The sequence below is a fragment of the Oryctolagus cuniculus genome, chromosome 8 (genome assembly GCF_051225735.1).
Source record: "Oryctolagus cuniculus isolate XC-2025 breed Fujian yellow rabbit chromosome 8, ASM5122573v1, whole genome shotgun sequence".
Taxonomy (NCBI): domain Eukaryota; kingdom Metazoa; phylum Chordata; class Mammalia; order Lagomorpha; family Leporidae; genus Oryctolagus; species Oryctolagus cuniculus.
In genome coordinates, this window is record NC_142874.1 from 83831351 (window position 1) to 83845750 (window position 14400).

Consider the following 14400-nt stretch of genomic DNA (forward strand, 5'->3'; position numbering starts at 1 on the left):
CCAATTCTTCTCAAGCTATTCAAAACAATTGAAAGGGAGGGAATCTTCCCAAATTCTATCTATGAAGCCACATCACCATAATTCCTAAACCTGAAAAAGATGCAACAGAGAAAGAGAACTCAGACCAATTTCCCTGATGAAATTAGATACAAAAATCCTCAACAAAATTCTATCCAATCCAACAACATATCAGAAAGATCATTCACCTAGACCAAGTGAGATTTATCCCTGGTATTCAGGTATGAATCAACATTTGCAAATCAATCAATGTGATACATCACATTCACAAATTGAAGAACAAAAACCATGATTATCTCAATAGATGCAGAGAAAGCATTCGATAAAATGCTTGCATTGTAAAATGTTGTATTTGATAAAATGAAACACCATTACATGATGAAAAATCGAAGCAAATTGGCTATAGAAGGAACATTCCTCAACACAATCAAGACAATGTATGACAAACCCACAGCCAGCATCCTATTGAGTAGGCAAAAGTTGGAGGCATTCACACTAAGATCCGAACCTAGACAAGGATACCCACTGTCACCACTGCTATTTAATATAGTACTGAAAGTTTTAGCCAGAGCCATTAGTCAAGAAAAATAAATCAAAGGGGTACAAATTAGGAAGGTGGAAGTAAAACTATCCCTATTTGAAGATAATATAATTCTATACATAGGGGATCCAAAAGTCTCCACTAAGAGACTACTGGGACTCATAGAAGAGTTTGGTGAAGTATCAGGACATAAACTCAAAACACAAAAATCAACAGCCTTTATAGAAACAGACAATGTCATGGTATGGCTGAGAAAGAACTTCTAAGATCAACCGCATTCACAATAGCTACAAAAATAAATAAATAAATACCTTGGAATAAATTTAACCAAGGATGTCAAAGATCTCTGTGGTGAGAATTACAATACATCAAATAAATAGAAGAAAATACAAAAAAATAGGAAAAATCTTCCATGGTCATGGATTGGAATAATCAATATCACCTAAATGTCCATATTTCCAAAAGTGATTTACAGATTCAAGCAATACAAATAAAAACACAAAGAACATTCTTCTCAGATATAGAAAAATGATGCTGAAATTCATATGGAAAGACAAGAAACTCCAAATAGCTAATGCAATGTTATACAACAAAAACAAAGCTGGGGGCATCACATCCAGACTTCAAGACATGCTACAGGGCAGTTATAATCAAAATAACCTGGACTAGGGCCAACTCCATGGCACAGTAGGTTAATCCTCCACCTGCAGCGCTGGCATCCCATATGGGCACTGGTTCTAGTCCCAGCTGCTCCTCTTCCAATCCAGCTCTCTGCTGTGGCCTGGGAAAGCAGTAGAAGATGGCTCAAGTCCTTGGAGCCATGCACCCACATGGGAGACCAGGAAGATGCTCGTGGATCCTGGCTTCAGATTGGTGCAGCTCCAGCTGTTGCAACCATCTGGGGAGTGAACCAACAGAAGAAAGACCTTTCTCTGTCTCTCCCTCTCACTGTCTGTAACTCTACCTCTCAAGTAAATAAATACAATCTTAAAAAAAGAACAGCCTGGTCTGGTACAAAAACAGAAGGAAAGACAAATGGAACAGAATAAAAATGTCAGAAATTAATCTAAGCACCTACAATCAACTTATCTTTGACAAAGGAACAAGAACAGTTTAACAAATGGTGCTGGGAAAACTGGATCTTCACATGCAGAAGTATGAAGCAAGACCCCTACCTTACACCTTTCACCAAAATCCACTCAAGACCTAAATCTATGAAACAATACCATCAAATTATTAAAGAACATTGGGGAAACCCTGCAAGACATTGGCATAGGAAAAGATTATTGGGAAATATCCCAGAGGCACAAGAAATCAAAGCCAAAATTAACAAATAGAATTACATCAAATTGAGAAGCTTCTGTACTGCAAAAAAAAACATTCAGGAAAGTGATGAGGCAAATGACAGAATGGGAGAAATTATTTGCAAACTACAAAACTGATAAAGGATTAACAACCAGAATATATAAGGAGATCAAGAAACTCCACAACAACAAAACAAACAACCCAGGAAAAAAATGAGAAAAGGACTTAAACAGGCTTTTTTTTTTTTTTTTTGACAGGCATAGTTAGGCAGAGAGAGAGAGAGAGAGAAAGGTCTTCCTTCTGTTGGTTCACCCCCCCCAAATGGCCCCTATGGCTGGCGCTGTGCCGATCCTAAGCCAGGAGCCAGGTGCTTCCTCCTGGTCTCCCATGTGGGTACAGGGCTCAAGCACTTGGGCCATCCTCTGCTGCACTCCCAGGCCACAACAGAGAGCTGGACTGGAAGAGAAACAGCCAGGGACAGAACCTGGTGCCTCAACTGGGACTAGAACCCCGGGTACCGGCGCCACAGGCAGATTAGCCAAGTGAGCTGCAGCACTGGCCAGAAATGAGTAAAGGACTTAAACAGGCATTTTTCAAAAGAGGAAATCCAAATGGCCAACAGACACATGAAAAAATTCTCAGGATCACTAGCCATCAGGGAAATGAAAATCAAAACCACAATGAGGTTTCACCTCACCCCTGTTAGAATGACTTTTGTCAGAAATCAACAAACAACAAATGCTGGTGAGGATGTGGGGGAAAAGGTACCCTAATCCACTGTTGGTGAGAATCTAAACTGGTAAAGCCACTATGGAAGATAGTATGGAGATACCTCAGAAATCTGAATATAGACCTACCATATGACCCAGCCATTACACTCCTGGGAATTTACCCAAGGAAAATGAAATCAGCATATGAAAGAGTTATCTGTATCCCCATGTTTATTACAGCTCAATTCATAATAGCTAAGATATGAAATCAACCCAAATGTGCATCAAATGAAGACTACATAAAGAAATTATGAGATATGTACACCATGGAACAATATACAGTAATAAAAAAACTACAATCCAGTTGTTTGCAACAAAATGAATGAAACTGGAAAACATAATACTAGTGAAATAAGCCAGCCCCCATGCTCACTCAGACTTAGCCCTAATGGTAGAGCTAGAAATGTGCCTGGGGATTCCAATTCAATCCCATCAAGGTGGCATGTACCAATGCCACCTCACTAGTCAAAGTGGTCAGTTTCAGCTCATAATTGGTCATAATGGTAGGATTAAGTGTCAAAGGGATCACATAAACAAGACTGTGTCTGCTAGTAATAACTGATAGAATTAAAAAGGAGAGAATAATCCAACATGGGAAGCGGGATACATAGCAGACTCATAGAATGGCAGATGTCCTAAACAGCACTCTGGCCTCAGAATCAGCCCTTAAGCCATTCAGACCTGGCTAAAAAGCCCACAAGAGTATCTCAGGCATAGAAAGCCAAGACACTCTGGCAAAAAAAAAAAAATGACCTCAATGAAAGATTTCTGTGAATGAGATCCCAGCAGAAAGAACGGGCCATCAAAGAAGGAGGTACCTTTCTCTGAAGGGAGGAGAGAACTTCCACTTTGACTATGGCCTTGTCTAAATAAGATCAGAGTTGGTGAACTCAAGAGGCTTCTATAGCCTTGGCAGCTCAAGACAAGAGCCTTGGGTGATTATTGACGTCATAAATAAGAGTGTCAGCTGGTGCCGTGGCTCACTTGGTTAATCCTCCACCTGCGGCGCCGGCATCCCATATTGGCACCGGTTCTAGTCTTGGTTGCTCCTCTTCCAGTCCAGCTCTCTGTTGTGGCCCGGGAGGGCAGTGGAGGATGGCCCAAGTGCTTGGACCCTTGCACCCGCATGGGAGACCAGAAAGAAGCACCTGGCTCCTGGCTTTGGATTGGCTCAGCGCCGGCCATAGCGGTCATTTGGGGAGTGGACCAATGAAAGGAAGACCTTTCTCTCTGTCTCTCTCACTGTCTCTAACTCTACCTGTCAAATAAATAAAAATATAAGAGTGTCAATTGTTAAATCAACAATTGGAGTCACTGTGCACCTACTCCCCATGTAGGATCTCTGTCCTTAATGTGTTGTACTATGTGAATTAACGGAAAAACTACTATTCTAACAGTACTCTATACTTCGTGTGTCTGTGTGGGTGCAGTCTGTTGAAATCTTACTTAGTTTATACTAAGTTGATCTTCTATATATAAAGATAATTGAAAATGAATCCTGATGAAGAATGGGATGGGAGAAGGTGTTGGAGATTGGATGGTTGCACGTGGGAGGGAGGTTATGGGGGGGAAAGCTGCTATAATCCAAAAGTTGTACTTTTGAAATTTATATTTATTAAATAAAAGTTGGAAAAAAAGAAATAAGCCAGCCCCAAAAGAACAATTACCATATGTTCTCCCTGACCAGTGATTACTAATGGAGCATCTAAAAGACAGTCTCTAGACGTGAAATTGACACTTGGATAAGCAATGACTTTGAACAATCCTGTATTGACTATTGAGGAAGAATTTTTTTATATATATACTGTTTGTTGAACTCTTTACTTAACATAGAGTTAATAATATGAATATAAAGTTAATTGAAAATAGATCTCAGTAAAAAAATTAGAATGGTAATAGGAGAGTTAGGAGGAAGAGGGATAGGAGAGTGGGTGGAAGGGCAGGTACAGTGGGAAAAATTGCTATGTTCCTAAAGTTGTAATTATGAAATATATGAAGTTTGTACTCCTTAAATAAAAGGTTTCTTGGAAAAAAAAATAAAATAAAATATGTAATAAGTACACAATACTGCATAATTCATCCTTAGCAAAAAAGACAATTTTGTCCTTTGCAAAAACATGGATGAGCCTGGAAGATTTTATGTTAGGTGAAATAAGCCAGCCACAAAAAAGACAAATATTGCATGAGCTCACTTGTACCTGGCATCTAAAGAAGCTGAACTCAAATGGAAAACAGAAAGGTAGTTACACAGGAATGGGGAAGAAGAGTTTGGCAAAGGCAGGGTCAGGCTGATGTTGGCCAATGGACAGAAATATAGGAGCAATAAGTTTTAGAGATCTGTTACACATCATGGTGACTACCGTTAACAACAATATTTTGTATTCTTGAAAATCACCAAGAGAACAGATTTTAAGCATTCTCAGCACAAAAATATGTGAGGTAGTACATATGTTAATTAGCCCAGCATAGCCATTCCACAATGTATACACATTTCTAAACATCAATGTTTTCAACCATCTGCCTTTTTGTCAATTAAAAATTAATAACACATTTTCATTCCGGCTCTCTGCTGTGGCCCGGGAGTGCGGTGGAGGATGGCCCAGGTCTTTGAGCCCTGCACCCGCATGGGAGACCAGGAGAGGCACCTGGCTCCTGGCTTCGGATCGGTGCAGTGCACCAGCCACAGCACACCGGCCGCGGTGGCCACTGGGGGGTGAACCAGCGGAAGAGGAAGACCTTTCTTTCTGTCTCTCTCTCTCACTGTCCACTCTGCCTGTCAAAAAAAAAAATTAATAACACAGAGGCTGGCGCTGTGGACACAGTAGGTTAAAGCCCCAGCCTGCAGTGTGGGCATCCCATATGGGCACCAGTTTGAGTCCCTGCTACTCCATTTACAATCCAGCTCCCTGCTAATGCACCTGGGAAAGGCAGAGGAAGATGGCCCAAGTGCTTGGGCCCTTGCACCCACGTGGAAGACCTGAAAGAAGCTCCAACTGTTGAGGCCATTTGGGGAGTGAACAAGCATATGGAAGACCTTTCTCTCTCTCTCTCTCCCTCTCTCTGTAACGCTTTCAAATAAAGAAAATAAATCTGTAAAAAAGATTAATAACACATCCTTTTGTAGTGCTTAAGTGTGATGATTAGATTTTCATACTATCATGTGAGAGGTGGCTTCCTCTATCCTTGTTACCACATCTGCATGTTACCCAACTGACAAATATCAGGGTGAAAAGGTAGGAAAAATGAATAATTTTTTAATATTTTTTGAAATTATGCCTTCATGTTTTACTATGAATAACATTCAACACAAATATCTGAGCAAATAATTTTTAAATTGCTTAGGAGTTAATATTTTTTATTCCAGGAAAAATAAAATGCCTGAATCACCAAGAAAGTAGTGTGAAAATCTATTTGTCTCATGTTGAGCATTTGTTATATATTTTCTTATTCTCTGAGAAAAAAAAAGAGGAGACAGGGAAGGTTGTCCAATTAGACAAGTTTTTGTATTATACTTCACACTCAAATATAAACACTTCAACTATTGCTCTACACAAACAAAAATAAAACTATCTCTTTTTTTGCTTTAGAACAGAATATTAAGACATTATTACAATCCAGTGATTCAGTTTCATGTATACCAAATACATGATTGGAATACATTCTACTTGAAATTTTTAAAATGCTTTGTCACATTTCATCTTTACACGTCAGTTTAGCAGAATGATATTTTCTTTTAAATATCACTTAAGATCACTCAATTACAAGAGTAGCAGGAGAGAGCCCTTTAGTAATAGTATTGTTGAATATTGGAATGAAAATCCTTGAGCCCCTTGTCTTATGAAATAAGTCTTTTTGTGTGCATAAAATATGGTTTAACATTAAGCATTTTCTACCAAATGGGGGACAAATCCTAGAATAATCTTCATACAAAGTTATTTTAGGTGCCTAATGCCTGTAAAATTATAGTTGTGCCTTGTCCTAAAGTTGAGGGTCTTTCCACATTTTCAACAAAAACCCCGTTTTTCAGGGGCTTATAATTCAACTATAGAAATTTGCTTCAGGATGAAACTGAGAATACCCAATTCAGTCTGATCTAGTTATAACCAGCTGAAATAAAGACAGGAAGTTTGCGTTACATCTTTCTCCTTTGGCTATCTGGCTTTTAAGTTAAAAAAACACTTCCAGACATTTCTTCAGTTTCTCATTTTTCAAAAATCTCAATCTTTGGCAATTTTGAAATATAGCAAAAAGGATAAAAAGAAAATGTAATGAGTAATTAGTGTCTCAAGAGAAGGATAAAGGGTGCTGAATCTTTCGTGGCCAACCTACCCTCCAAAATCCAGGTAAGGTCAGTAGATATTGAAACTCATTACAACATAATGACATTTATTTATTTATAGTGAAGAGCTTTTATTGAATGAGAACAGAATACCAATTGAGGCCTTTAGCACAGAAAGTCATAGGAACATTTAACCATGACGTTGATCAACAAGGAGTAATGATCTAGATTTGAAAATGTTAAAACAATAGCATTAGCTTATTTCAAATAGTTGCTAGTTTCATTATGAATATATGAAACTACCATTTCCTAAAGAAAAGAGTTACCATATGATTAGATATAAATGCAGGTAAATATAAGAGATATTATTTGGGCAAACTCGAGCTTTCATGTATCTATTGTTATAATATTAAGTTCTGGGCCCAGTGGTGACCTATAAGGTTAAGCTGCCACCTGCAATATAGTCATCCCATATGAGCTCCTGTTTAATCCTGGCTGAGTACTTCCTATCCAGCTCCCTGTAATGCACCTGGGAAAGCAACGGAAGATGGCCTAAGTACTTGAACCCCTGCCACCTACATGGAAGACCATGAAGAAGCCCCTGGCTTTTACCCATCTCAGCCCTGGCTGTTGTGGTCATTTGGGGAGTGAATCAATGGATGGAAAATCTGTCTCCATCTCTCTCTTCCTCTCTCTCTTTCTCAGTGTCTCCCCCTCTCTCTCTGTAACTCTGACTTTCAAATAAACAAGTATTTTTTAAATAAATAAGAAATTTTAAATTAACTTCAGGAGAAGGTGTGCAACAATGGATTCTGTAAACTGTGAGAGTGAATAGGGGCCGGTGTTGTGGCATAGAAGGTAGAGCCACCACCTGCAGTGCCGGCATCCCATATGGGCACCAGTTTGAGTCCCAGCTGCTCTACGTCTAATCCAGCTCTCTGCTATGGCCTGGAAAAGCAGTAGAAGATGACCCAAGTCCTTAGGCCCTGTATCCATGTGGGAGACCCAGAAGCTGCTCCTGGCTCCTGGCTTCGGATTGGTGCAGCTCCAGCCATTGCAGCCATTTGGATAGTGAACCAGTGGATGGAAGACCTCTCTCTCTGTGTGTCTCTGCCTCTCCTTAGCTCTCTGTATAACTTTGACTTTCAAATACATAAATAAATCTTTTTTAAAAAAAGAGTGAAAATACTTTCCTGGCACCTAAATTACTTTTTGACAGGGAAACAAATGTGTTCATTGCTTACTTTGGCTATTAGATGCAGCCATACCCCTTCAGAGCAGTCTTCTCCTTCGTTCACACATTGCCCAGGGTCTCCCATCTTCTGAAAATTCAGACTTTGCAGATACTGTCTCAACACCACCAAAAGTGTGCATAAAGTGGTCTTCTCATGCCTAGCCAAGAGCAGGGACCATGCCCAGCAAAGAGCAGGGACTTGAAATGCCCTGGCCGCTCTGCACCTCCCCTGCTTCCTGCACCCAGGTTGTGTCCATGCTCTGGAACAGGTTCTCCCACTCTAGCTGCTCTGTGTGACCAGTACACTCTACTGATGATTCTGGCTCAGATCTGAGATGTTTAAGGTCAAGATACGAGACAGAGGGCCAGTGTTTTGGCTGCTATATGCAGCACCAGCATCTCATATGGGTGCTATTCAAGTCTCAGCTGCTCCACTTCAGATCCAGCTCTCTGCTGATGACCTGGAAGAGCAACAGAAGATGGTCTAGATCCTTGGGCACCTGCACTCATATGGGAGGCCCAGAAGAAGCTCCTGGCTCCTAGCTTTGGTTTGGTTCAGCCCTAATCATTGCACCCATTTGGAGGGTGAACCAGTGGATAGAAGGCCTCTCTCACTCCCTGTAACTGTGCCTTTTGAGTAAATAAAAATAAATCTTTATAAAAAGATCTGAGACAGAACATCAGGCTTGAGAGCTAAGATGTGTAAACTGAAAAGCAACAAGTTCTGTTAAAAGGTAACAAGATGGAAACCATTCCAGATTTTAATCCCTGTTCTGCTCATAGCCAACTGTTATTAACTGATCTGAGTCTGACTTTCCCATCTGAAAAATAAAAAGATTGGCTCAGAAGACTTTAAAATACCTTCTGTCTCTAAAGCTCCAGAATTCTCGTGGAAATAAGTGTACCAGCCCTGATAGGTACATTTTTCTATCATTTAGCCCAACTAAGCTCATACAGAAAACAACTCTCCCCTACAAATATTTAACTGTCCTGATTAAACATGGGATTACGTATGGTAAAAATCAGAGTTGCTACTGAAATTTCATGTTTCACTAATTCATGCACGCCGAAACACTAGAGCACTCCCTTCCCAACAACACGCAGCTGCCTATCTCACCGTTGTCTGACTGTTCAGCCAAACCCATAGAGGAAAACAAGAACAGAGCGTCTGGCTGAAACCCCTCATTCTTGTAGATTTGACACTAACCCATTGGAAAATCTCGTGGCTTTTGTGGGTTAGCTGTGCATGTGAAATGCAAGTTTGTTAAGAACTTAAACCGATATTCATAATTTGATGTCAGCCAGATTCCTTCTCCTTCCCTTCCCCCAGCGAAGTACCAAGAAGGGCTCCAAAGAGGAAAAAACGGAGAAACAGAAGCTATCTAAGTTTGAATGAATCTTCAGCTCATGGTGAAAATGGTGAGAGAATGTTTCAAGTGTCAGAATTTGGAGATTCTATCCAAGAGGAATTTGGTCACTTGCTTTGTTTACTACAGAAGTTATCCAAGTAGGGTATGGTCAAAATGAAAGCCACACAATTGAACCAGATCTAAACCTTTCCTTCTGTCAGACTGTGTCTGTTCTGTGTCAGTAAGAGCTGCCATCATGGGCCCAGTGCTGTGGCATAGCAGATAAAGCTGCCACCTGCAGTGCCAGCATCCCTTATGGGTGCTGGTTCAAGTCCCGGCTGTTCCACTTCCAATCCAGCTCTCTGCTATGGCCTGGGAAATCAGTAGAAGATGGCCTGAGTGTTTGAGCCCCTGTACCTGTGTGGGAGACGCAGAAGAAGCTCCTAGCTCCATTTCAGACATTTGGAAATCCTCTCTCACTCTCCCCCACACACACACACTCAATCTCTGCCTCTGCCCCCCCTTTTTTTTTGTAACTCTGCCTTTCAAATAAATAAATAAATCTTTAAAAAAAAATAGCTACAATCATTTGTGATGGAAATCATGGCCTTGGCCCTACTCAGCTGAATTACTGGGGTAGATTGGGGTGGGGGTACACCCACAGTTCTAAGTAGGAGAACAAAGGCAAGCATACCATGGCAGTGTGTAAGGATCAGGTGTTTCCAGGAAGTAGAGGCATCAGACCGCAAGGGAACCTCTGACTCTCTCTTCAGTGGAGTTCACGTTGGGGACAGTGAAGTGGGTGTAGGTCCCAGGCAATTATATGCCTCTGAAGCACATGGCAATTCCTCCTTTATTAAGCAACTTTAAGATCAGGAAGAATCATTTCAGCTTTGAATTCAGTATGGTACACTGCAAGTATTTGAAACAAAGAGAATTTAATGCCAGGAGTTGGTTACACAGCTGATGGGATTACTGAGGAACCAAAATGGGAAAAGTGAAGCCATACAGAAATCAGCAAGAGAAAGAAGCCATTTCTGGTGCTGGAGGAACAGGAGAGGAGCCAAGAGAATAGTGTCACCTAACAGAAGAATGGTGTCACCAAACACTGCAGCCAGTTCAGCAGGAGCTGGAGCCACAGAGGTTCTAAAGCCACCCAATGCAGAGAGAGCAGAGAGAGACACTGGATTCTCTGTTCCTCCAGCAAGTCAGTCTCCAGTCGTGGTGGAAGCCTGGGAAATGCAACCTGTTGGGATCCATTTCCCCAAGGCATCAAGCAGAGACAAGAAGAGTGAGGAATGCAAAGGAGCCAAAGACCAGAATGAGTGTTGCCAGCCACTCATGCAAGAAGCACACAGAAACCACCTGCTGTGGATCAGGCTGCCATCGCTGGGGAGATGCAACAACTCACACCACAGACCTCAAAGAAGCTAAGACGCCAGGAAAGAGACAGACTTGTAAGTGGACAATTATAACCCTACATGTGGAAGGTGATTGGATACAACAGAACTCCAGGAAGGGAGTGGCAGTCTGGGACTGGTTGCTTTTCATAGGAAGCCTGCTCCTTTTGCTCTTTCAGGAAAATCCTGAAGACGGGGTATCCCAAGTTGGAGAGAGAGTCTATTGGTGCCACAAAATCTCTTCTCTTAAAACCCCTAAAAAGATCTTAAAGAAATTACTACTGCTCTTTTTATTTTGTGTTCCCCGTGATCAAATGACATCTGTCATCATTGAGGGATTTTGAGTGTTTCTGGAAAATGATGGCTGCAGTAACCCAACCAAAATGAATCGTGTGGTCAGGAGGCCATTGGGCTGGAAAGACATACAGCCAAATGTGCATTTGTAGACGGCAAGTCAAGTAGGCAGGCAGGAAAATAAGAACACATTCAGCCTTTGCGAATATAAGGAGATTTCCCAGTAAAGCGACAATAAGTTAATTACAAAAATGTTTCTGCTACCGCTACCCATGAAATCTTTTTGGCAGAAAGACCAACAGAGTAAACACAGCACGCTCAGTGATCACTGATATGTTTGAATTGGAGCCAGATTAAAGGTACTATATGGGCTTTCTGTGCACGGTGCTTGAAGCAGCAGCCAAGTGCTCAAGTCTGAACCTTCCACCAGCATCTAATCCAGGCCACTATGTTCTGTCAAAGCACATTAACAAGGTTTAAGTCGCTGGGCAGAACATCAGCATGTTCCTCTGTTGATTTATGTATCATTCGTGCAAAGTCTTCACAACAGCCTGATTTCTATGGCAAACATCAAATGCCACCACAGTTGTGCTAGAAGATATAACAATAGCTGATTCTGTAAAACGGCAAATCATACTCACCATAAAGAGATAAAGAGGCACAGGAGCATTTCAACCCTCCATGGCCCCACAGCTCTATGTGTCTTTTAGCCAAACTCTTAGCAGGTGAAGGCTGATAAACACCTTGTGTTTAAGAGCAAACTAAGAACCCAGTCATCATTAAGTGACTTTTAAGCCTGGGTGTGGCTCCATTTCGAGTCAACCAGTTTATTTATTTATTTTTTAATGACACTTTGAATTTTACTGGGACTTATCCAGATTTTTATTTAAAACAGAAATGTGGGGGAGGGGGCGGGTAAGGGGAGGGAAGCTAAAAAAAATACTACACAGTTTCTGTTCTGGACCATTAATTTTTCAGTCAGATCTAACTATCATTTAATTGGTTCCTGATGCTAAAACTTGGATTCTACTTTAAACGCTTGAAACTAGAGCATATAGAATAATTTGTTATGCTGAGCTATTCATCCCAAATGTCCAGAGAAAATAAACCAATCTCAAAATAAAACTGGGCTACCTTTTGTGATGACACAAAATTAATAACATAGCCTATGAAATAAACCTTGCATCTATGTTTGCCAAAAAAAAAAGTCATTAGGGTTTCTATGATGAAGTAATATTTAATTCACATTCAAAACCAATGTTAAAGGGAGACCCCTTAACAACAAAAGTTCTGTGGACATAAATTTTGTAAATCTGATCTAATTTAGCAATATTCAAAATCATAATTTAGATAAATCTGCTCTTCTTGGGGATATAAATGAACTTTTAGTATTTTTCATTTCTTATATTTATGAAACAATTAAAATTGGTGGTAAAACTTAATCCTGTGTTTAATTTCTAGAAGGAAATTTAAACTTCCTGAAGGTTTCAGAGCAATCCACGTCACTATCTTCTAATTTGAAAGCAAAGGGAAGTACTCTATAATCATGACCTTTTTTTGTAAGATTAGAAAAAAATCATTGGGTAATTTGGGAATCTAATGAGAAAAGAGGCTTGGAGGGCCAGCACTGTGGTGTAGCAGGTAAGGCCACCACCTGCAGGGCCAGCATCCTATATGGGCGCCAATTCGAGTCCCAGCTGCTCTACTTCCAATCCAGCTCTCTGCTATGGCCTGGGAAGGCAGTAGAAAATGTCCCAAGTGCTTGGGCCCCTGCACCCATGTGGGAGACCTGGAGGAAGCTCCCGGCTCCTGGCTTTGAATCGGTGCAGCTCCAGCCATTGCGGCCAGTTGGGGAGTAAACCAGTGGATGGAAGACCTCTCTCTCTCTCTCTCTCTCTCTCTTTCTCTCTCTGCCTCTCTTTCTCTCTGTGTGTAATTCTGACTTTCAAATAAATAAATAAATCTTTTTGAAAAGAAAAGAAAAAGGCTTGGGAGGTTTGTCTTGTGAGTAGGTTTTTGTTCACACCAAAGAGAGTCAATTTGTAATCTGGCTCAACTAACCAGCTCAGAAAAACAACCTCTGAACAGGAATTCCACACATTCAGATAAGCACGAGTGAAAATCCTTGTGAAATAAGTGCTAGTTCAGCATGAACCTGGTGCAATTTGGTAACCAGGTTTCTGGAGAGATGTCAAATTGGTTAGATAATTGATCTTGCCTGAATGCCACTCCAGAGGGGCAATGGACAAATCCTTCGGAGCTTTTTAAGGGTAAATTATAGGTCCTTGGCTATTGACTGGGTAGCCATGCTAGCCATGTTTCTGTAGCCTCCACAGTCACAAAGCATTTTGTGCGTGAAGAGCTCTCTTTACCACAGAAGTTTAAATAAAGCTGAGCTGTTTTCCAGCAATGGAAGCTCTACGAGAACAATGAGGTATTTAAGGTACAATTTAATTTAGAGGACGTAGGACACAGATTGCCTAATCTATCAAGAGTGCTTTAGAGATACAACAAATAGGGATGATAAGATGGGGTGCATTCAGGGTGGTATATGAAACTTGTATAACTTAAATAAAATTAAAAAAAAAAAAGAAATATACCAATGGGGTTGGTGCTGTAGTGGGTTAAAGCCCCACCCTGCAGCTCCAGCATCCCATATGGGCACCAGTTCAAGTCTCAGCTGCTCCACTTACAATCCAGCTCTCTGCTATGGCCTGGGAAAGCAGCAGAGGATGGCCCAAGTCCTTGGGGCCCTGCACCCTCATGGGAGACCCAGAAGAAGCTCCTGGCTCCTGGCTTCCGATTGGCTCAGCTCCCGCCAATGTGGCCATTTGGGGAGTAAACCAGCAGATGGAAGATATCTCTCTTTCTCTGTGCCTCTACCTGTCTCTATAACTGTCTTTCAAATACATAAAATAAGTCTTTAAAAAATAAAATTTATCCTTGATATTATTTTAACTTTAACCCCATTAATATTTTCATCTTGATGTAAAGTTGTGGCTATATATGTATTTTTACAATCATTTAATGAATCACTTCCTTTTCCATTAGAGTTGTGACATTTCTCCCAACCAATGCACTAGAATATGTCTGTTGGGTCTGGCACTGTAGCTTAGCAGATAAAGCCACTGCCTGCAGTGCCAGCATCCCTTATGGGCACTGATTCGAGTCCCGGATGCTCCACTTCTGATCCAGCTCTCTGCTATGGCC

At 40.9% G+C, this 14400-nt stretch overlaps 1 long non-coding RNA gene and 1 other non-coding gene across 2 annotated transcripts in view; one reads left to right on the plus strand and one right to left on the minus strand.

The window, feature by feature from the left end:
- The window catches only part of LOC127483278 (uncharacterized), a 68139-nt gene extending 54205 nt beyond the window's left edge, over window positions 1-13934 (minus strand). Inside the window, exon 1 of the long non-coding RNA XR_016212034.1 lies at window positions 11832-13934. This is a non-coding gene — a long non-coding RNA (uncharacterized LOC127483278). The remainder of the gene's footprint in view (window positions 1-11831) is intronic.
- Window positions 5747-5850, plus strand: LOC127483352 (small nucleolar RNA U13). The gene has a single exon (XR_007909546.3). It is a non-coding gene; the product is annotated as a small nucleolar RNA U13 (small nucleolar RNA).
- Window positions 13935-14400: the final 466 nt, after the last annotated feature.